The 21516-nt window shown below is 44.7% G+C and overlaps 1 long non-coding RNA gene and 2 other non-coding genes across 4 annotated transcripts in view; 2 read left to right on the top strand and 1 right to left on the bottom strand.

The window, feature by feature from the left end:
• LOC125941641 (uncharacterized) overlaps nucleotides 1-16970 on the top strand; it is a 43104-nt gene extending 26134 nt beyond the window's left edge. For both annotated transcript variants that reach the window (XR_007464521.1, XR_007464520.1), the window contains exons 3-6: nucleotides 3476-3615; nucleotides 7578-7679; nucleotides 10464-10527; nucleotides 16450-16970. This is a non-coding gene — a long non-coding RNA (uncharacterized LOC125941641). The remainder of the gene's footprint in view (nucleotides 1-3475; nucleotides 3616-7577; nucleotides 7680-10463; nucleotides 10528-16449) is intronic.
• Trnat-cgu (transfer RNA threonine (anticodon CGU)) lies at nucleotides 4637-4708 on the bottom strand. The gene has a single exon. It is a non-coding gene; the product is annotated as a tRNA-Thr (tRNA).
• A 3061-nt stretch (nucleotides 16971-20031) lies between the features above and the next one.
• Nucleotides 20032-20103, top strand: Trnat-cgu (transfer RNA threonine (anticodon CGU)). The gene has a single exon. It is a non-coding gene; the product is annotated as a tRNA-Thr (tRNA).
• The last annotated feature ends 1413 nt before the right edge of the window (nucleotides 20104-21516 follow it).

Here is a 21516-nt window from a genome sequence, read left to right as displayed (position 1 = left end):
AAAGCCCGAGCCGGGCGCGGGCCCGCGTCAAAAAACCCGAGCCCGGCCCGGGCCCGGGTCAATCATTTGACCCGGGCACATGCCGTGCCCGAGCCCGGCCCGAGCCCGTGAAAAAAACTGTTCTACCCGGCCCGGCCCGGCCCACCAGCCGGGCCGGGCCCGGGCTTTCGGGTAAGCCCGAACCCGTGCAGTGCTCTAATACAGGGTGTTCATTTTTAAGTTTTACGGAGTTTTTAGAAATTGCCTGTGGCAGGTAGCATAACTCTTATCATTGAGTTGGGTTATTCGATGAGGCGGACATTACTAGCACGAGAAATCGAAACACACATTCAACTAATTAAGAAATCACTAATTAACTTCTTAGTTAATTACTTTACGACACATATTGAAACTTACGAATTGTATCCGGTGAGTTTGTCAGGCGTATCCACTTGGAATGAATTTCTATAGAATGACACCAGTTTGGAGACGGAGCATATCTCGAATTTGCCCCAAGTCGATATATAGGGTGTCACTTTTTTTTTTTCGCTGCACCAAATTTTTAAAAATAACTTGGAGGACGCTTAAATTTCACCTTTAAGAGTGGAACGGGACAGCATTCAAAGATCCCCGACTGCTTCTGACGCTTCCCGGCAACTGCAGCATATGTAACCGTAACCATAATCTTCGTCTGGAGCTTTTTTACACTATATATAATAAACTGGAATCAAGGCCTCGTCATATATGCGTCCTCCATATTACTTATCCACCCTAAGAGGCCATGTGTTCGAAGTTTGGGAGTATGCCCCCAGGACTAACCTTTTTAAGTTTTCTTTCTTTCCGAGGACCATATCGGAGTGGAATTTGTTAGCACACACACACACACACACACACACACACACACACACACACACACACACACACACACACACACACACACACACACATACACACACACACACACACGCATACACACACGCATACACACACACACACACGCATACATACATACACGCATACATACATACACACATACACACATACATACATACATACATACATACATACATACATACATACATACATACATACATACATACGACACTGAGAGCGCATTTTCTGCGACACAGGTCCTTAACGCTGCCGCGTTAAAATTGCCTGTGGAAGATAGAACAGTTGTAACCATTGAGCTAAATTACCCGAAGAGGTGGCCATTACTTTTACGAGAAATCAACATACTTAACTTAATTATTTGCTATAACTACACTAATTAACTGTTTATTCAATTATTCTAGGGCCCATATTTTGATCTACGAATAGTAGCTAGTGAATTTGCAAGGCATATCGACTTGGAATGAATTCTGAGGACTGCGCCGGTTTCGAGATATGAGCCATCAAACCAATTGAGGCAAAAATGTTCTGCTCCATTTACCTTACAAAAAAAAAAAAACTTTTGTTTTATATCGAAGCAGATAAGTAACTGGAACACTTTTGTTTGTTTGAAACTTTGAAAATAATATCTCGAAACTGGTGTAGTCCTGAGAATTCGTTCAAAGTGGATACGCCTTGCGAACTCACCGGCTACAATTCGTAAATTGAAAAATTAACTGTAATATAATTGAAAAGGGTAATATAATTATGGTAATTATTGAAAAGCATTGTGATTTCTTGTAGAAGTAACGGCTGCCTTATTGATTGATTTAGGTCAAGGGTAATAATTCTGCTATCGGACACAAGGAACTTTTTCTTTTTAATTTGGTGCGCTAAAAAAAGAAATCTGGTATACGCCTTGGCAAATCACCGGCTACAGGTCGCAAATTGAAATTTGTCGTAATGCAATTAGTAAACAAAACTTACTAGTGAAATTTTCGTTTTATATATTTGGTTGCCCCTTTTGATTTATTGTGGAAGTGATTTGAATTGTGCTATCTGCCATAGGCCATTTTTAAAAATTCTGTGTAGTCTAAACACAAGCACCTCATACAGGGTGTTTCTACGAAGACTTTGTGTAATATTTAAAAATAGCCGTTTTCAAATAGAAAGATGGTTCCTTCGGAGACATGCTATCAGAGGTGGCTGTCAGGGGTTAAAGGGTGTTGCGGGGAAATTTGTCGCCACTTCAGAAAAATCCAGTATCTTTTAAACTCCTAGTTCCAAGGCACTCACCGTAATTGGGGAACTAAAGCGAGCTTTTCGCACAAGCCAGCAGTGTGCAGCCCGCGCAATGCGGCTCCGGGTTCCTCGCTCGGCAAGTTAGAAATGTTGGAATTGGCAAGTTAGAAAAGTTGGAATCGGCAAGTTAGAAAAGTTAGAATCGGCAAGTTCGAATTGGCAAGTTAGAAAAGTTGGAATCGGCAAGTTAGAATCGGTAAGTTGGAAAAGTTGGAATCGGCAAGTTAGAAAAAGTTAGAATCGGCAAGTTCGAATTGGCAAGTTAGAAAACTTGGAATCGGAAAGTTAGAATAGGCAAGTTAGAAAAGTTGGAATCGGCAAGTTAGAAAAGTTAGAATCGGCAAGTTCGAATTGGCAAGTTAGAAATGTTGGAATCGGCAAGTTAAAAAAGTTGGAATCGGCAAGTTAGAAAAGTTAGAATCGGCAAGTTCGAATTGACTAGTTAGAAAAGTTGGAATCGGCAAGTTAGAAAAAGTTAGAATCGGCAAGTTAGAAAAAGTTAGAACCGGCAAGTTCGAATCGGCAAGTTAGAAAAGTTGGAATCGGCAAGTTAGAAAAGTTAGAATCAGCAAGTTCGAATCGGCAAGTTAGAAAAAGTTAGAATCGGCAAGTTCGAATTGGCAAGTTAGAAAAGTTAGAATCGGCAAGTTAGAAAAGTTGGAATCGGCAAGTTAGAAAAGTTAGAATCGGCAAGTTCGAATCGGCAAGTTAGAAAAGTTGGAATCGGCAAGTGTAGAATCGGCAAGTTAGAAAAGTTAGAATCGGCAAGTTAGGCAAGGGTACGCAACGTACGAATTACTCGAAACACAGATGTTACTGCTCTGTAAGCTGCATCTGTTAGAGCATTTAACTGGAACAAATGTGATATATTAATTTACAGCTTACGTGAATTCATTTACACAGTGTTTACATGGGTTCTGCAAAAGTCCTACTCGTATAATATTGGTATATTTCACAGCGATGTATAATATATCAGTTTTGTCCTCTTCAGATGTGGTATTAGGTACAGTTTACAAAATTGCCATATCACTTTTCATTGCTCGGTTTACAAAGTTGCAAATGTGATGGTATTGTTTTTCGACATTTTGCAATATTGAGCAATTTTTATTAAGCCATTTGCGGCTTAAATCAACATCCCGCTTTCTACAGTCCATAATTTTTCACATTTTTTTTTTAGTGCAACTAATCTCGTCAAATTCGGTGCCGTGTTTGCCGAGAACAACGACTTCTCCGTTTCCATGTATTTAGACCGGAGCCCTCCCGAGATACAACTTTTGCTGCTGAGATAATGAGATCACTGAAAAACAAACGGTCTTTCACGCAGTCACCCTCCATGGAGACCTCAAGCAATTCGTAATAACAGCCTGGGAGAGCGCGAATCTCGGAACCACTATGGCCAAGGGAGAGTTTGATGTCGTTACAAAAGATGCAGCTGAGGAAATGAAGTGCGATGGTATGGATAAGGTAAGTCATCGGCCGTAGCAGTTATCCTCTTATTCCATTTCCCGAGAGGAGGCCATAACTAAGATGTCCACAAGTGGATCGCTTTGCAGAAATGATTAACCGCGGAAAACCGGGAGGACATGAACACCGCACAAACGTTGACGGGCCGTATGCACCCGGCAGCGTATTTCTTCCTGGCGCGAATATGATTGTTTTTTGTTTTTTTTTTTATGTCGGATGTCGTTTTGCACTGTCCATCCGATGAGCTCATTCGCTTAACATTCTAAAGTGTATTTGGTGCAGCAAGCACCAAATACACCGTTAATTCAAAGAGGAAATCATATATTACAGATGTTATATATGAGTGGGCCTGCTCCAATGGGCTAGTAATGAATGCAGAAAAAAAAACTAAGGTGGTTATTTTTCGAGCAAAAGGCAAGCAGGTGCATGCAACTCCTTCCCTGTATCTTAATAATGATATTACCCAAAATGTCGATCATGTTAAAACTTTAGATGTTATATTTTCGAATAACATGTTGGGGGGGGGGGGGGGGGGACACACAAGTACAGCAGGTAGTAACAAAAACTGCACGTGTATTTTGCATAATTTATTGCAACCATCATCTACTTCCGTTGAACACAATACTTATTATTTACGATTCGTTGTTTCTGTTCTACTCTCACTTCTGTTTCCTCGTATGGGGCGACAACGAAAACATTGATAAGCTTACAAGATTTCAAAACAGATGTTTTTAAACTGTTGCTAAAAAGGAATGTAATCATTCTGCAAGTTGTATGCAGGAAAAATATAAGCTAATAGGTATGCAGGATCTTTACAATTACAACATTTGTAAGGCGAGAAAGAAAGAACTTAGACAAAGAACAATAATTTCAGAACTAACTTAAACCCACTGGGAGTATATATCATAAGAAGCCAACAAAAATTGACACCAAGAACAACATAGGGGAAATTACTTGCACACACTAATTGAACTAAAGAAATGATAAATTAATGGAAATGAAAACGGATGAAAAAACAACTGTCCGCAGGTGGGAAACGAACCCACGTCTTCGCATTACGCGTGCGATGCTCTCACCATTGAGCTACCGCGGAGCCGTTTTCCCCATCCGCTTTCTGGGGTATTTATGTTTTGCAACTAGAACTAACTCTGGGAGTGTTAGCCAGCGCCACCACTCACAAGCCTAGGGGCGGATGTGGAACATCCTTTCTGCCGCAGGCGTCACGAGCACGTGATCTTTTTTTAGGGTGATGGCAACTGGTCAATAAACCCACATGCTCCCTGAAGGCATCAATGTTGCCGGATTCGAGCCCTCGTTATGTAATGAACGAGAAGAAAGGGAACCGAAGAGCCCGATTTTTATTAATCTTATCATAAGAAGGCAACAAACATTGACACCAAGAACAACATAGGGGAAATTACTTGCACACACTAATTGAACTAAAGAAATGATAAATTAATGAAAATGAAAACGGATGGAAAAACAACTGTCCTCAGGTGGGGAACGAACCCACGTCTTCGCATTACGCGTGCGATGCTCTCACCATTGAGCTACCGCGGAGCCGTTTTCCCATCCGCTTTCTGGGGTATTTATGTTTTACAACTAGAACTAAGTCTGGGAGTGTTAGCCAGCGCCACCACTCACAAGCCAAGGGGCAGATGTGGAACATCCTTTCTGCCGCAGGCGTCACGCGCGCGTGATATTTTTTTTTTTTTTTTTTTGGGGGGGGGGGGGTGATGGCAACTGGTCAATAAACCCACATATGCTCCCTGAAGGCATCAATGTTTCCGGATTGTTGCCGGATTGTTGGCTTCTTATATGATTAATAAAAATCGGGCTCCTCGGTTCCCTTTCTTCTCGTTCATTACATGACGAGGGCTCGAATCCGGCAACATTGATGCCTTCAGGGAGCATATGTGGGTTTATTGACCAGTTGCCATCACCCCAAAAAAAAGATCACGTGCGCGTGACGCCTGCGGCAGAAAGGATGTTACACATCCGCCCCTAAGCTTGTGAGTGGTGGCGCTGGCTAACACTCCCAGAGTTAGTTCTAGTTGTAAAACATAAATACCCCAGAAAGCGGATCTCGGTAGCTCAATGGTGAGAGCATCGCACGCGTAATGCGAAGACGTGGGTTCGTTCCCCGCCTGCGGACAGTTGTTTTTTCATCCGTTTTCATTTCCATTAATTTATCATTTCTTTAGTTCAGTTAGTGTGTGCAAGTAATTTCCCCTATGTTGTTCTTGGTGTCAATGTTTGTTGGCTTCTTATGATATGATTAATAAAAATGGGGCTCCTCGGTTCCCTTTCTTGTCGTTCACTGGGAGTACATGTGATACACGCCAGCATGATCGTTGGTTAGTGCCTCGTTCACGCACTAACTATGGTGACCAGATGCTACGCAATGTTATGGCAAAGATATTAAATTATCTTAGTGGCTTTGATATAAACATAGAAAATATGAATTCAATAGATACTGTCCCAGCACTGCACGTCTGAGCCAGAGAAAGAAGTATGGAGTGGGGCGCGTGAGCTCGGCTGTACTTCGCGCCGGCTGGCCCTTCCCTGTGGCTTCCTTGCGTGCCTCGTTTCACTCTGTAAATAAACATCATTCGTAAGAATACTATTGCAGTGTTTTTATAGCCTCAAACCTGTTAAACCTGCTATAACCTTTTTATAACCTGTTAAAAAAACGGGGGCGGGAGGGGCAAATATATATAAGAACGAAATATATATATAAAAGAACGAAAAGAAGGAGTGAAAGCAAAGGGAGGTAGTAATATTATTGACAATCGAATAACTAAACGTTATTCTCTTGTCAATAGTATTCCTACCTCTCTTTTCTTTCACGCATTCCTTTCGTTTTCTTATGTATATATCCCCCCCCCCCTCCTTTCTTTTCCACGAGCACAATTTTTTTGTCACTACTTTTATTTTCTCTGTCAGCCATGATAGTTCACTGACCTCTAGCGGAGCAGATACCGCCCCCCTCCTCAACCCCCTCCCCGTCGTCAAGGCCCCTTCCACGAAAAGAGTACCCTACAATGACACGACAACCGGAATAACACCCGACGCTGCCTCAAATTCCTGCACCGACTATCAGTAGCACATTAACTTTCTTTTCAATTCCACCCTCGCCGCTCACGCACTCTCGCTCGTTCCCTCACCCACCCGCATTATCTTCTCTCCCCTATAGAAGAACCCTACCTATATATACTGTGCCGAGGAGAGCATATGTCGCCTTGAAGAAGTCCACTTGTCGAAACGTTGGTTCTTGCACCCACCGTGTTCTCGTGTTGCTCATAGCCGAACTTCGGCCTTTTTGCTAAATGTCTAAGCTTGCTTATTTGGTTTTCTATTTCGTTGTTGACTCTTTACTATATTAGCCAAATGCTTGAGCGGTTTTACCGGTTTTTCTTTTTGAAAGTTTTTAGAACCTTTATTTGAAATTGCTTGGCGAATAGAGTCGTTCGAAAAACACTGTATATCATCATCATCATCATCAACATCATCAGCCTATATTTTATGTCCACTGCAGGACGAAGTCCTCTCCCTGCGATCTCCAATTACCCATGTCTTGCGCTAGCGTATTCCAACTTGCGCCTGCAAATTTCCTAACTTCATCATCCCATGTGGTTTTCTGCCGACCTCGACTGCGCTTCCCTTCTCTTGGTATCCGTTCTGTAACCCTAATGGTCCACCGGTGATCCATCCTACGCATTACATGGCCTGCCCAGCTCCATTTCTTCCACTTAATGTCAACTAGAATATCGGCTATCCCCGTTTGTTCTCTGATCCACACCGCTCTCTTCCTGTCTCTTACCGTTAGTCCTAAGATTTTTCGTTATATATTATATATATATATATATATATATATATATATATATACGGCGTTACTGTATATAGGGCGCACAAAAAAAGAAGAAAAAAAAAACCTTAAGCGTGGATTGTTCTCTTCGCAGTCCGCTGTAAAGAACAAGACCCCGATGCCGACGGCAAAGCCATCCAACGTCGTAGTCACGTGGAAGCCTAAGGGCTGAATATAAAGGCAAAGTCAAGTTTATGTAAGTAACGTAAACCTATCCTAAACATATCGTAACTCACGTCATGCTTTGCTGCGCTTCTGTCAACACCCCTTCCACTCACTGCTATGGAGATTGTTTGAGGGCGCTGCCTTTGAATGCGGTTGGATTGTTAGTCACGAGATAATTTTAATCAAGAGATAAGTGGGCAAAAGCACTTGGCTGAAAACACGCCAGCTTTAAGTTGCTTTCAATTGGCTACAAACGTTTTTATTGACTGCACGCCATTCACTGCATTAACTAAAGAAGTAGGTAATAGCAATCGATTCAAATACATCAGCGAAAGAATTTCTGGCGGCTGCTCTACTCGACTGTGAACAATATGCACTTGGTTATCACGTAGAATGGTCCGTCTTTTTTTTAAAAAAAAAACGCAATCCATGATAGTTGGGACACCCTGTGTATATACAGGGTGTTTCAGCGAATACTTTCAAAATATTTTAAAGGTTGCCCGTGGCAGAAAGGAAAATTCTACTTCATGAGCTGGTCTACTCGAAGAGGTGGACATTACATGCACAGAAGACTGAAACGTACAATTCACAAATTGGCAAAAATTAACTAATTATGTTCACCTTGTGGCCCATATTGCAATTTACGAATTCTAGCCGTGGAGTTCACAAGGTGAATCCACTTGGAACGAATTCTCAGAATGACACCAGTTTCGAGATATCAATTCCCGTACTATGCGGAGAAATGCGTGGGTGCTCCAGTTTTGTGCTCCAATGCATAAAACGACGTTTTGTTAAAGTGACTGGAACATTATGAATGAAACAGTTTGTTACCATGGTTGATGAACATTTCAATGATAACTAATGTCCATAGACTCGTGCAATGAAACTTCTCTCAAATATTCCTTGCAATATGGCTTCTTTACTGAACAAAAAGAAATTTTCTTCTTCGTGCTCCTTAAATACTTTTTCTTTAGATTTGACATTCCACTTAAGAGGCATTGTGCTTAGAGTAAATAAAAATGAAGTTTTCATTCAAAGATTATGTATTTAGTTAAGTCGATGCATTGTGCATTAGGAAGTATTTGAAGAAATATTTCAAAATAGGTATTCACACACACACCTCGCGCTGCACCATGTGGTCCGCTAAGCACAGCTTGTACTACACCATGCGCTTCTAAAGTATAGCTAGTGCAAAAAAACCTCGACCTTTTGCTGAACTGGTTTGGGCACGAAATGCTATCGAAGGGCACGATGTAGCCAGCGTGCGCAGCATTGTCAAACAAAGGACGAAGGCTCTGCACTCCCCAAGTTCGGGCAGTAGGTGCCCCCAAATATATGTGAAATTATTTCTCACCCACTGATGTCGTGCAGTTATAACGGTGGGTTGCGTCAGTCAACCAGACAAAAGAACTGGAAGAAGGGCTCCTCCATCGTGCCTTCCGATATACATCCACGCGACTCAGAATGAATAAAAGCGCCACAAGAAAAAAAAAATACTAAGGCGGTTGTAGCAAGTGTGAATGTTAGGGCAGTGATCAGCAATTGGTGTCCTCCAGAAAAACAACTCATAGTTTCATCCGAAAACCCGAGCATCGATTGCGATTGCAAATTAGTAGACAACTATACGAACTAAAGATAATAGTTTCATCGTCCGTTTGAGCTTGCAAACATTCGCTTACTACTAAATTAACAAGCACGGTGTGATGCACGCACAGGTAAACATGAACACATCTCGCTCAATGACCGCGGAGTCTCACTGTGAAAACGCTGGAGTGAGGAAGCGCGGTTGCAGCAGCGAGCGAATTGACCCTCGTGCTGCCTCTCGCTTCAACGCGAACTAAACGTCGAAAGCAGAGCGCATACGAACCTCCCGGCGCCTCGGCGTGGCGTACTTTGTCCACAGTGCAGATCGCTTTGAAGATGTGGCCCATGCGGGCGCGCACTTTTCCCACGTTGCAGATCGTTTTCAAGACACGGCGCCCGCGCGGCAGCGCGGCAAGCAGCAGCCGCAAGAGCAGAACGCCTCCTTTCTCGCCTCTGTGCCTCGCGCGCGAACGACGTCCCGCTTCCATCCCGCTTTCCTCCCTCGCGCGCGCGAGATGGAGCCGCGATCGTGGCTGACCCTCGCAAGCTTTCACTCGCACATACAGCGTGCGGCGACGATATCATTGTGTTCGGACTGTATACGGAACAACACGGCGACGGCAGAAATGCACTCGGAATGTCTATATAATTGCTATCGCCATAAAAAAAATGAGCAGTTGAAGGTTTGTGTTATGACTGTTTAGGCTAGGAAACTCAGTATCTATATTTAGCTATATAGTCATGCCAACTTTTGCGAAGATGACAAAAAAAAATGTGGACAGCTTGTACTAGTGGAGGAAATAGCGGAGCCGGTGATCGACCTAGCTTCTTCCAGGTTTTACTAGGCTTGGCTAAGTTTTGCTAGAAAATGCTAGGTGCTGTTAGGCACGGTATTCCGTGGCTAACACGGAATCAATTTTAGATGCTTCGCATCTAAAATTGATCAAGCGGGGTCTTATCTGTCGGTACGGACAATTTCGCGGTTTTCAACTTAAAGCACTACAGTTGGAAGGACCACGTCCTCGAGAGCGCTTGCAAACATGGCCAGCAGCAGCAGGCTCAGTTTACGCACACATTATGGTTGCAGAAATGTCAACACACTGTTCTGCCTTTGTTGGCGTCAGCCATTTCTTTGTTGACGTCAGGCACTTATTTTCGCACGTTTGCTTGATTTCCGAATTTCTATAATAACCAGGGATTGAGTCGTTCTTTTACTACGTTTTTCGCACAGGGCATTGGTCATCAGTGAGACGAAGCACTACAATGTCACATCATCGGAAGCCGAGATCAAGATGGTATGTACACGCTTGTTATTAGAGAGTTTTAGCGGATCGCGGAACTGCTTGCGGATTACCGGGTCATTAGGGGAGTAAACGTGAGCAGCCCGGTTGGTCGCGCCACCTGGTGGCGTGGAGCGCGACCAAACGCGGAGCTATTATTACAATAACCAAGTGTACTGTACTTCACTGTTAGTGCAAAGTTTCGGCATTGGCGTAGTCGTGAACACGCCTTTTTAGAAGTTATTTTGTTTTCGATAAGAAGTCCAAAGATCAGAAAAACATGCCGAAAGGCGCTGTGGGTAGACGAAGCACTACAAGATGGTTCTACCAGCGTTGTAGCTGGTAGCGCCGTCTTACAGGGCACTGCCGTACAGGATAATTGAAAGTGTTAAGGACAGCTGGGGGGGAGCCGAGAAAGAGAAAGTGAGAGAAACGGAGACAGTAAATTGAATGCAAAGAAGAGAAACAGAAAATACAATGGACATTTTCAAAGTGCCCGGCGAAATACATTGGAGTTCCGCTTACTTTTGTTCTTCAGTACATAAAACACCGCATTCTTAAAAAAGCAAGCAGAACAGTGCATTTTTGCCGCAAATTTAACGGCGCATATCTCGAAGCCGGTGCCATCCTACGAATTCGTTCCAAGTCTTTATACCTTGCTAACTCACTAGCTACGGTTCTTACATTGACACATGCAGCGTAAATTATATAGGTAATAAGTTAATTGCAATTAAGCATTTTGATTTCTCGCAGAAGTAATGACCGCCTCATCGAATAATTCAGCTCAGGTGTTAGAATTGTGCTAACTGCAACAAGAAATTGGTAAAACATTGGTGCAGATAAAAAAAGCCCACCCTATATGGCTAGTCGGTCGAAAAATTAGGTGTGAAGCCAGAAAAACCTATCTCCCAATACAAGGCGAGAATGCGCAGTTTATGTCCATTGTTGGCGCGGTTGATAGCTGACATCTGGAACTACAGCGACAAACGGCCTACTGTCCGCCATAGCAATAGGCACGCCGGCGCAAAACAATCTACGAGCCCATCCGCCTTTCACCGTTGCCCATACGTCATAAGTAAGAAGGAAGCGTTGAACAAAGGCCAGAATCGCCTAAGCCTATACTGAAAGTGGGATGGCAAGCAGTATGGGATGCCCTAGTAAACACCGGACCAGTGAGCATGGAAGCTGAATAAAGGGGACCTAAAACTAGAGCATGCGTTAAACCCGAGGCAAATCTATGCTCGGCAATGTAAATAGGTGCATCTCTCTGTTCATACTCCTCACGCATATATAACTAAATAATGCATATTAAGTCAGCACAACCCCTGTTGATTACTTGATTAAAATAAAGTGTCGGACAATCCTGAAGCGAAATAACATGATCAATTTAAAACTCACATCGAACTACGTATGTTCTACGAACTTGAACACCGCCGGCAGCAGATTATCTGGAAGTAAAAAGAATATAAAGAAACGCTCCTATAAGAATTTTTTCAGGAAGCACCGGACATACTCCAGAGATGCCTAACTGCAACTTTGGTGCTCGTCTGTTACAAGTGCAAAACGTATGGCACTTTCCACTTCGGTCCTCAAATGCGCAGTCAGGATATTGCGCTTCAGATGTGCGAATAGATAGTTAGTCACATGCACCAATATTATTAAATTTCTTGCACAAGAAACCACATTGAAAGAAACAATACATAGGCGTTTAATGAATGCTAATTTAATACTGCAGTATGAGTGGCAAAAAGAAATGCCCACAATACATATTCGCAACTTAGTGAGTCCCTTGTTTGAACTTAGCAAGAGTTGCATGTCGATGTTCGTGCCTGACAGAGGAACCCGTTTTTCAAGCGAAGCCTGCATTGTCTCAAGTGTTGGCCGTGGTGGTGGCGGTGGTGTCACGCTAAAACCCTATCGAAAACGTGTCGAAAACTCTCGTCTCGTTCGCTTGGCATATACCAAAATTGACATAGGAGGGTACGAAAGTCTGACTAACATGACTGATGGGTCATCACGTCAATAACATTACATGCACGATTAACGATAATAAAATCACGCGTGGCGCATATGTATGAGCCAGGGACAAGAATGAAGAAGGAAGGAGAAGAAAGAAGAAGAAAGAAAGAAAGAAAGAAAGAAAGAAAGAAAGAAAGAAAGAACCACGTGTGGCTCATACCGGGGCCACACATTTGAGCTCCGCTCCCAGACTTGAGCAGGTGTGGGGAAAGCTGCGCCGGCGCCGGATCACGTGACGCGCTTGACCAATCAGCGTCGTTTGTTGTGTCACGGGGAGGGAAAGGAAAGGGGCTTGGCGCGAGCTCCACCGGGCTTCCCTCGCCTCAGATCAGTTCCGGAGTTCGGATGGGAAGGCCCGCGCGTGGTGCGTTCCGCCGAGGAACAGGCTGCGTTTGAGCGACTGCGCCTAGCACTCGCTCGCGAAAGAGCTCGTCGTCGACGTGCCGATTTTAGCGTGATGGCCTCCGAAGCCCTGGCGGAACGTCAGCGAAGAGCCGCGGACCCCGAGTTTAGGGCAAACGAAGTGGAACGTCTGCGACAGCGTCGTCTTGCCAGAAGCTTCTCTTGCGCCGATTTTCTCGACAGGGGAAGGTCTGGTGATTTTTTCTTTAGCACTTCGTTGGCAATGTTGAAAAGCCCTTCCACCGAAGCGCTTGAGGGTACTGCCGTGTTGCACTTGAGGAAAAGTCGGTCCAATCCCTGAAGTCCTTCATCTGTGACAGTGTGTGTCAACTGGGCACCAGGAATTACCGTGACAGCTCATCCTGTGCCTCGCTGAAAGGATCGGTGCCGATGCCAGCATTCGAAGGGACGCTGGCATCAAGAAGCACTACCAACGCCACCTAGGTGGCGTTCACCGTACTCAGCACAGCGGAGCGTGGCCTCCGCAATTAGCTCTGAAAATGTTTCTGAAGTTGATCGCGGAGGCTGCAATTACGACGCGCTGTACGCGCTGATTTGACTCGGTGACGATTCAGTTACGTGCTTTGTCTTGCGCGTTGTATTAGTGTGTCAGTTACGTGCTTCGTCTTTCGCGTTGTGCTAGCGTGTGCAGCGTAGTGCAGCTTCCATATGCACGACGGTTGCTCATGGTCATCGACGTTGGTAGTCGTGATGGAGGAGACGTGCCACCAGGCGTCAGCGTGGGTGCATCAACGCCTAAGGGCGCTTTAGCCACAAAACACCAATAGACATTATATATCAATGTGCAATAAACATTACACTACTTCTGTGAAGACACGTTTCACTTTCGTGTTCTATACCGATTCCTATATAAGAGGGATCAACCACATTTTTTTTTTCTTTAGCACTTCGTTGGCAATATTGAAAAGCCCTTCCACCGAAGCGCTTGAGGGTACTGCCGTGTTGCACTTGAGGAAAAGTCGGTCTAATCCCTGAAGTCCTTCATCTGTGACAGTGTGTGTCAACTGGCACCAGGAATTACCGTGACAGCTCATCCTGTGCCTCAGCTGAAAGGATTCGGTGCCCGTGAGGTCTGGAAACTTTACATCCTCTGTGAAGTCCCTCGAGGGGCGCTGCGATCCTGATGTCATGTTTCCTTTGCGGCAGGCCGGCATGCCGGCATGGAGGAAAGAAACTACAGGAGGGAGCGTCACGTGACAATCTTGAAGTCCAGCAATAAAATATACAACAGAGATTTCACGAAAAAAATGCCCCACAGTCACGTGACAGGCAAGCGGTCGTTCCTTGCACCTCACATGGTCGCCCATCCGCCCTGCGTGACGTGCTGCGTACGCGCGTGCGTCTGTTCAATGTCGTGGAACAGTTTGGAACACCGTTCCCTCTGCGATTCCTTCGTAAACGTAACGTGTTACCGTTACAGTTCCACCGACCCTTAATGGAACGGTGGCGTTACTCCGTTCCTCCAAAAAGGAACTAGTTCCAGGAACGCCGTTTCTTGGAACGCCGTTCCGTACAACACTGACTGGTACTAATATGCTAACATATTGGGTGGAAATTTGAGGTTTAACATAGACTTGAGACCACTGAGAGAGAAGTGAAATGAAAAATGTTAGGCGTGAAGTTGGGAGACGGGAAGCCAGTAGGATCGATTAGAGAGCAAGCTGGCGTAGCCGATACCTTCGGCAATGACTATAGGGTCATTGAAACGAACTGTGAGATAAGTATATATATATATATATATATATATATATATATATATACACTTATCTCGTTTCAATGACCCCATAGTCGGTGGAAACCTAGGAATTCAGTACAAGCTCCACCCACACAAACGCAGCGTAGCTTTCCTTCACCTCCGTATGAGAATCAAGCAGCTGAATTCCGCTTACAGCTTGATGACTTTACTTAGGTAATGTAAATACTAGGCTAATTGGAGAGATAAAAGCTCACTGTTTGAAGCTAAAATATTACCTCTGGCTGAGCAATGATATCAGATATTGCCCATACAATTTGGCAAGGACGTTCGTGTTTCGCCCAAAAACCAGCGACATAAACACACGTTGTACAGAGAAAATAATCACAACAATCTGTCGATGTCACGTAAATGAGCGAACCTGACTGGGAGGCGCATCTGCCTCCCACTGTGGCGAGACATTGTTAGCTGCATTAGAGAGCTGTGGGAAGCAGCGACCAAGTCCCCACTACCGCTAGCGGAAAGGGCTTACGTCATTAGGAACGCACTGTGCAGTGGTTTGCTGGTTTGCTCTGGAACCGTGGTTTGCTGCAAGGCTAGCTCTCCCACCGTCACCAACTGTATGCCTAGTACACATTTTATACTCATGGTTCAAGCGAACCAAGTCGCCGTATACGTAGCGCAGCGATCTTTGCGTCTGCCATGTGTTGCGACAGCTGTTACCTCGGGGCATAGATACTACACCAACACGGAAAAGGGGGGGGGGGGGGGAGGGTATTCTGTAAGAGTCCACCTAGTGGACTGTCCCTTTCGGCTGTCGACGATTGGCTCCAGCTGCACGAGCGAGAAGGGGACTGGCTGGCGCCTTCTTGCTCGTGCTACTAGAGCCAATAGCGACAGCCGAAGTGGACAGTCCACTAGTTGGACTCTTACAGAACACCCCTCCATGCAGGCGTGATTTCCGCTGATTTATCGTCTCAAGTGAAGGATTTTCATTGATAATATCAGTGGGGCCTTCTGGCTACAAGAGACCGGCTTGAACGCTGGGAAATGGTACCGAATGATAAATGCACAGGAGGCGCTGGTTGCAAGCTGATTGCAAGAACGCTTAGAATATCCGTCGTGCCGCCACCACAGCGGCGAGATAGGTTGGAAAGTCTCATCCACTACGTAATGTGGAGCTACGTAATGTGGAGCTTCCGCAACGCTATAGAATGATCTCGGCAATCGAATAAAGAAAGAATTGTGCTCCAGACTGCGCAAACTACAGGCGATAGTACGGGGTCATCTAGAAGAACAGCTCTTCAAACTCGGCGACGCCGAGTTCCTTGGCCGCTGCTCTATGCGGTACCTATCTGTCTCGGTGCAAAGTTTTCCGACAGCCAGAACGACGCCCGAATTCTGTTTGCCTGAATAGAGATTCTACTTGCGTTCACCGCGGTTGTCCTTCACGAATTCGGCACTGACCATAACATTTTTTTCTATGTACACGGAAACAGTGTGTGTGAAGGGGAAGCGGCAAAACCGGTGTCAAGCATTTACGATTTGTTTGCTCCATTTACCATTTACTGTTTCGTTTGCTCCTTTACTTTGTTTATGCCAAGTGGAATGCGTTAATTGCAATCAATGTTCATACCACAGTTCTACGCGTGCCTACGGGTGAATGAGTCCTCTCATAATCTGTATGTAAATTGTGTTTTTAGTTGGACCGCGTACTTGTAGCCTTTTCATTCCTAGGTTGTCACTGACTTAGAGGAACCATTTTTATTCACGAACGCTCTGTATTTCTTTTTGTGCAAAAGGGGAACGCGGCGGGGCCTACGAAAGAGGAGCCAAAGAAAGAGTCGACGACAGGCGCCGCCTCCTATACAGGCCTGTCCACGTGGTTGCTCATCGTCGCGCTCGGACTCGTTGCAGTCGGCGGCCACCAACTGCACCGGCCTATGAACTAGCCCCTCCTCGTCGGGCTCGTCCGGAAAGCTCCGTGATGCTTCACGGACGAGCCTCCGGCAAGGGCTCCCTTTCGCCGGCGATGGTTGATGCCACAGGAAGGCCGATCAAGGCTCTCCGGAATGTCCGGCCATTTTTTTTTCTTGAAGAACCTTCAGCTGCTTGTCCCCGCCGTTTGTCTTTTGTGCTCGTACTTTTTAATGCGCTAGCGTTAGGAGCGTCCAAGTGGGAAAGCAATGCGAAGTGTGAGAAGCTGGGCATGTGGTACAGGTGTATACAGGGTGTCCCAGCTATCACGCAGCACGATTTAAAAAAAAAGAGGAACGGCGCTACGCGAAGTAAACCTAGTGCGTATTCTTTACAGTGCAGTGGAGTAGCCGCCAGTAATTTTTTCGTTACTGAGACTCAATTAGCTAATTAGCTCAGTGCCTCGAGCGACCAGTCGCGCGGCAATTCTGCGTGTATTCACGGGCTCCTTTCACACTCGGAAAAAAACTTTTATGTAGCACGTATTGAGCAACAGAACGCTGTATCGAGAGTTTTTCATGCTGCTTTACAATTTTCCTCATTGACACTTTGACAATTAGGACAGTACTTCTCGAGTTAGATAATCAATGACAATTAGCTAATGAAATCTCAGTAACGAAAAAATTACTGGCGGCTACTCCACTGTACTGGAAACAATACGCAGTAGGTTTGCTTCGCGTAATGCCGTTCATCTGTTTTTAAATTGTGCTGCGTGATAGCTGGGACACCCTGTATATATATATATATATATATATATATATATATATATACAGTGTAATCTCGTTGATACAATCTTCACGGGAACCGGGAAATAAAGCGTATCATCGAACGTATTATCCAACCAAATCGCATTGCCGGGAAAAGAAAAACGTATTATGCAGAATAATATCAACGAGATAGTGCAACTGCCGGTGGTCTGCCTCGGACTACCGTCAGTAGCGCTTTGCACCTCGACGGGGCAGGACGTGTGTCGAGTGGGCTCCCGAACGACATGCTTAACTGTGGTAAACGCGATTTAAATCATGGATCCCAGACCTCAAAATAACTGCGACGTACTGCTAACGCACTTGTCACGCATTTATCGCTAAATCACCAATTTTTTAAATTGCGAAGCATTTCTTGGCGAACATTTTCCACTTTGACAGTGTCTATCTATCTATCTATCTATCTATCTATCTATCTATCTATCTATCTATCTATCTATCTATTATCTATCTATCTATCTATCTATCTATCTATCTATCTATCTATCTATCTATCCGCCTACGTCGTGGCGCTCTCATGGTGGTTTCGTTAACTTGGTATTTACCAAAATTGACACAATATGACAAGAGTGTGTGACGAACATAAATGATAGGTCATGACATGAATATTGTGACATGTGTGTCATCTAGGTCATCAAACAGCTACCTAGCTACGTCTTGGTACTCTCGTGGTCGTTTCGGTAGCTTGGTAGGTAGCAAAATTGGCATAGCATGGCAACAGTGTATGACGAACATAAATGATAGGTCATGATATGCATGTCATGTAGGGCATGGAACGGCCAGCTAAAATGATAATGACCAAGGCGAAAAAAAATCACTCAAAGACCACTGAAACGGGTTTTAACGTAGGTACTAAGTGAAGCAAACACCAAAGGATGATGGTAGAATTCAGACATGAGGTTGATGGCCTAAGTCGGTCATGACCATGACTCAGCAAAAATGACAATTACTCCGCGTCGCGGGATCGAATCCCGGCCACGGCCGCACTCTGCAAAATTGACAATGACTTGGCGAAAGATATTACCACTCAAAAACCACTGAAATGGTTTTGGGCGTGGGTACTAAGTGAAGGAAACAATAAAGGATGGTGGTAGAAGTCATAGTCATGACCACGACTCCGCAAAAATGGCAATGGCTCAGCGATAAAAGATTAACACTCAAACCAATGGAATGGGTTCTGATAACGTACTAAGAGACGGAAAAGGCTAAAGGTTGATGGCCTAAGTAAGTCATGACCATGACTCAGCAAAAATGACAATGACTCCGCGTCGCGGGATCGAATCCCGGCCACGGCGGCCGCGTTTCGATGGGGGCGAAATGCGAAAACACCCGTGTCCGGATGTCGTAGTAAGAGATGGAAAAGGCTAAAGGTCAATGGTTGAAGTCATGGTCATGAGCATGGCTAAGGCTTACGCCTTATGGTATTCTAGGCGTAGCTAAAGGGACTCCCGAAGACTCGTGACATGAATGTTATGACATGCGTGTCATGTAGGTCACGAAACAGCCGCCTACGTCGTGGTGCTCTCATGGTCATTTCGTTAACTTGGTAAGCTCCCCGCACACATGCTTCGCATAACATCGATTCCCACAGGGCGTGAGATCTGCCGGCCTTTTTTCTACTGTGAATCCGCGACGATAATTCATCCTAGCCGCGTGCGCATGAACGCGAGAAGGGTGCATCGCATCGCATTCATGTAAATGCGCTAATGCGCCAGGCGACTGCTCATTGAAACGTGCAAGTCGATACGCGCGGTGCATGTTAACGCTGGCATGTCGCATCGAGGGATAAGGGGGACAAATGTCTCGAACCAAGGTGGGATGGATCGGCGCACCACATGTAAACGCAGTTGCGCAGTACATTACGGCGATGCGCTAAGAAAGGCGACAGCGAGGTGTCGCATTCATGTAAACTCTGCTCATGTAATGCCCAACGTTATCGGTAGCAGTATCGCTCGGCGAGTTTGATACCTCAAAGTTCTCGTACAGAGGGCCCCTCACCAGGCTTGCAATTTGCGATAAGACAATCCCGGTCCTGTCCGCAAAATTCCAAAGCGATGCGCTCGGCAATATCGGCTGAAATTTCAACGAAAATCCCGTAAGCCATTCCTCTCCAAGGGGCCCCGTTTCCAGTCAGTGTCAAGGTCACACACACGCACAGCCTCGCATAAGGTCGCATAAAACTTGTTTTAGCTCGGGACCTTAGCCTCGATCTGCATCGTAGCGTCATCCACTACGGCATGTGACCTCGGTTATGTCACCCAATGTGGGACACGAATGCCGCTACATGGAAGGTCGTCGCTCCTCGCACCAGACAGCAAAACAAGAAGCGCGGCTTGTGACATTGACGTGGTGTGTCGGCGTTGGTATAGGAGGAGCCAGACAACAACTAGCGTTAGCGGACGCTAGTCGATGAAAACGGGGAGAGTTTCGCTGTTAGCCGACGAGCTCGCTTCATTGGGCCACGGAAACGCAACAGTTCAATTTTTTTTTCTGTCTCGTCTAATAACGAACCAATTCGAAGCATTCTGGCCAGGCACTGTAGAAGTGTACAAATGCACGCCACACTTTGACAACACTCGTCACTAGCTATATATATATATATATATATATACTAGTAACCCAGAAAGCGGATGGGAAAACGGCTCCGCGGTAGCTCAATGGTGAGAGCATCGCACGCGTAATGCGAAGACGTGGGTTCGTTCCCCACCTGCGGACAGTTGTTTTTTCATCCGTGTTCATTTCCATTAATTTCTCATTTTCTCTAATTCAATTAGTAAGTACTAGTAATTTGCTCTATGTTGTTCTTGGTGTCATTGCTTGTTGGCTTCTTATGATATGATTAATAAAAATCGGGTCCCTCGGTTCCCTTTCTTCTCGTTCACACGCACGCACGCGCGCACGCGCATACACACACACACAAGGTCAATGGTTGAAGTCATGGTCATGAGCAAGGCTAAGGCTTTCGCCTTAAGGTATATATATATATATATATATATATATATATATATATATATATATATATATATATATATATATAATGTAGATAGCACATCGTTTTAATGAGCACTTTGAAAGTGTGTCTGCAGTGTCAGATCGTTGCATTACCATATGCTTCCAGTTAAACAGGTATTTGATGTGGGTTCCATTTCTTATGCTAGCATTGTCAACATGTTGGTAAACCTGAAAACCAAAGCTTCTTGTGGTCCTGACGAAATCCCGAACATCTTTCTAAAACGCTATCCTGAACATACTGCCAGCTCTCTTGTAAGAATTGCTTTCTACTTCTCTGTTGTCGGACAACTGCCCGATGAATGGAGAGTGGCCCGAGTTGTTCTAATATTTAAAAAAAAAGGGGGATCGATTAAGATTACAAAATTATCGTCCCATTTCTCTGACGTCACAATGCTGCAAGCTCTTGGAGCACATCGTGGCAAACTATATAAAAGAATTCTTGGCTGAAAACAATGTGCTCACACGCACGGCTACAGAAAGGGTTATTCGGCGGTAGCGCAATTGGTATCAGTGATTCACTCGTTTCCTTTATCTCTCGACAATAATGGTAGTATTTTTAGATTTCACAAAAGCCTTCAATAAGGTTCCGCACGACAAATTAATCTTCAAACATAGAATTTATTGGCATACCTGACATTTTCATTAACTGGATTACTGCTTACCGGACCAAACGCACTCGGTACGTTGCAATTGGTGAACATAGCTCGGCCACTCTTCCAGTGACATAAGGGGTGCCCCAAGGTAGTGTATTGGGGCCCTTACTGTTTCTAGTGTATTAAAATGACATCGTTAAAACCATAACTCCCGGTGTGCAAATTAGACTGTTTGCCGAGTATTGTATTGTACAGTGATATAACTAGTCAGAATGATCAGACTGTCCGCGAAAGGAATTTAAATAACATATTGAAGTGGTGTAACGAATGCGGTATATTTATTAACGCTGATAAATCCGTATTTTTTTTCGTATTACTCGTAAAAAAAAACAACTTTTCTTTATACTCTAGGTTCTTCCGCTCTGCGTGTGACTAACAACTACAAATACTTAGGTCTTACTTTGACTTCCACATTGTCGTGGAACATGCACATTAATGACATTTGTTCTTCTGATTTCCGCAA

Source organism: Dermacentor silvarum, chromosome 11 (assembly GCF_013339745.2).
Source record: "Dermacentor silvarum isolate Dsil-2018 chromosome 11, BIME_Dsil_1.4, whole genome shotgun sequence".
In the NCBI taxonomy this organism is placed as follows: Eukaryota; Metazoa; Arthropoda; class Arachnida; order Ixodida; family Ixodidae; genus Dermacentor; species Dermacentor silvarum.
The sequence above is the reverse complement of the archived record's forward strand: the minus strand, read 5'-3'. Positions and strand labels throughout refer to the sequence as shown.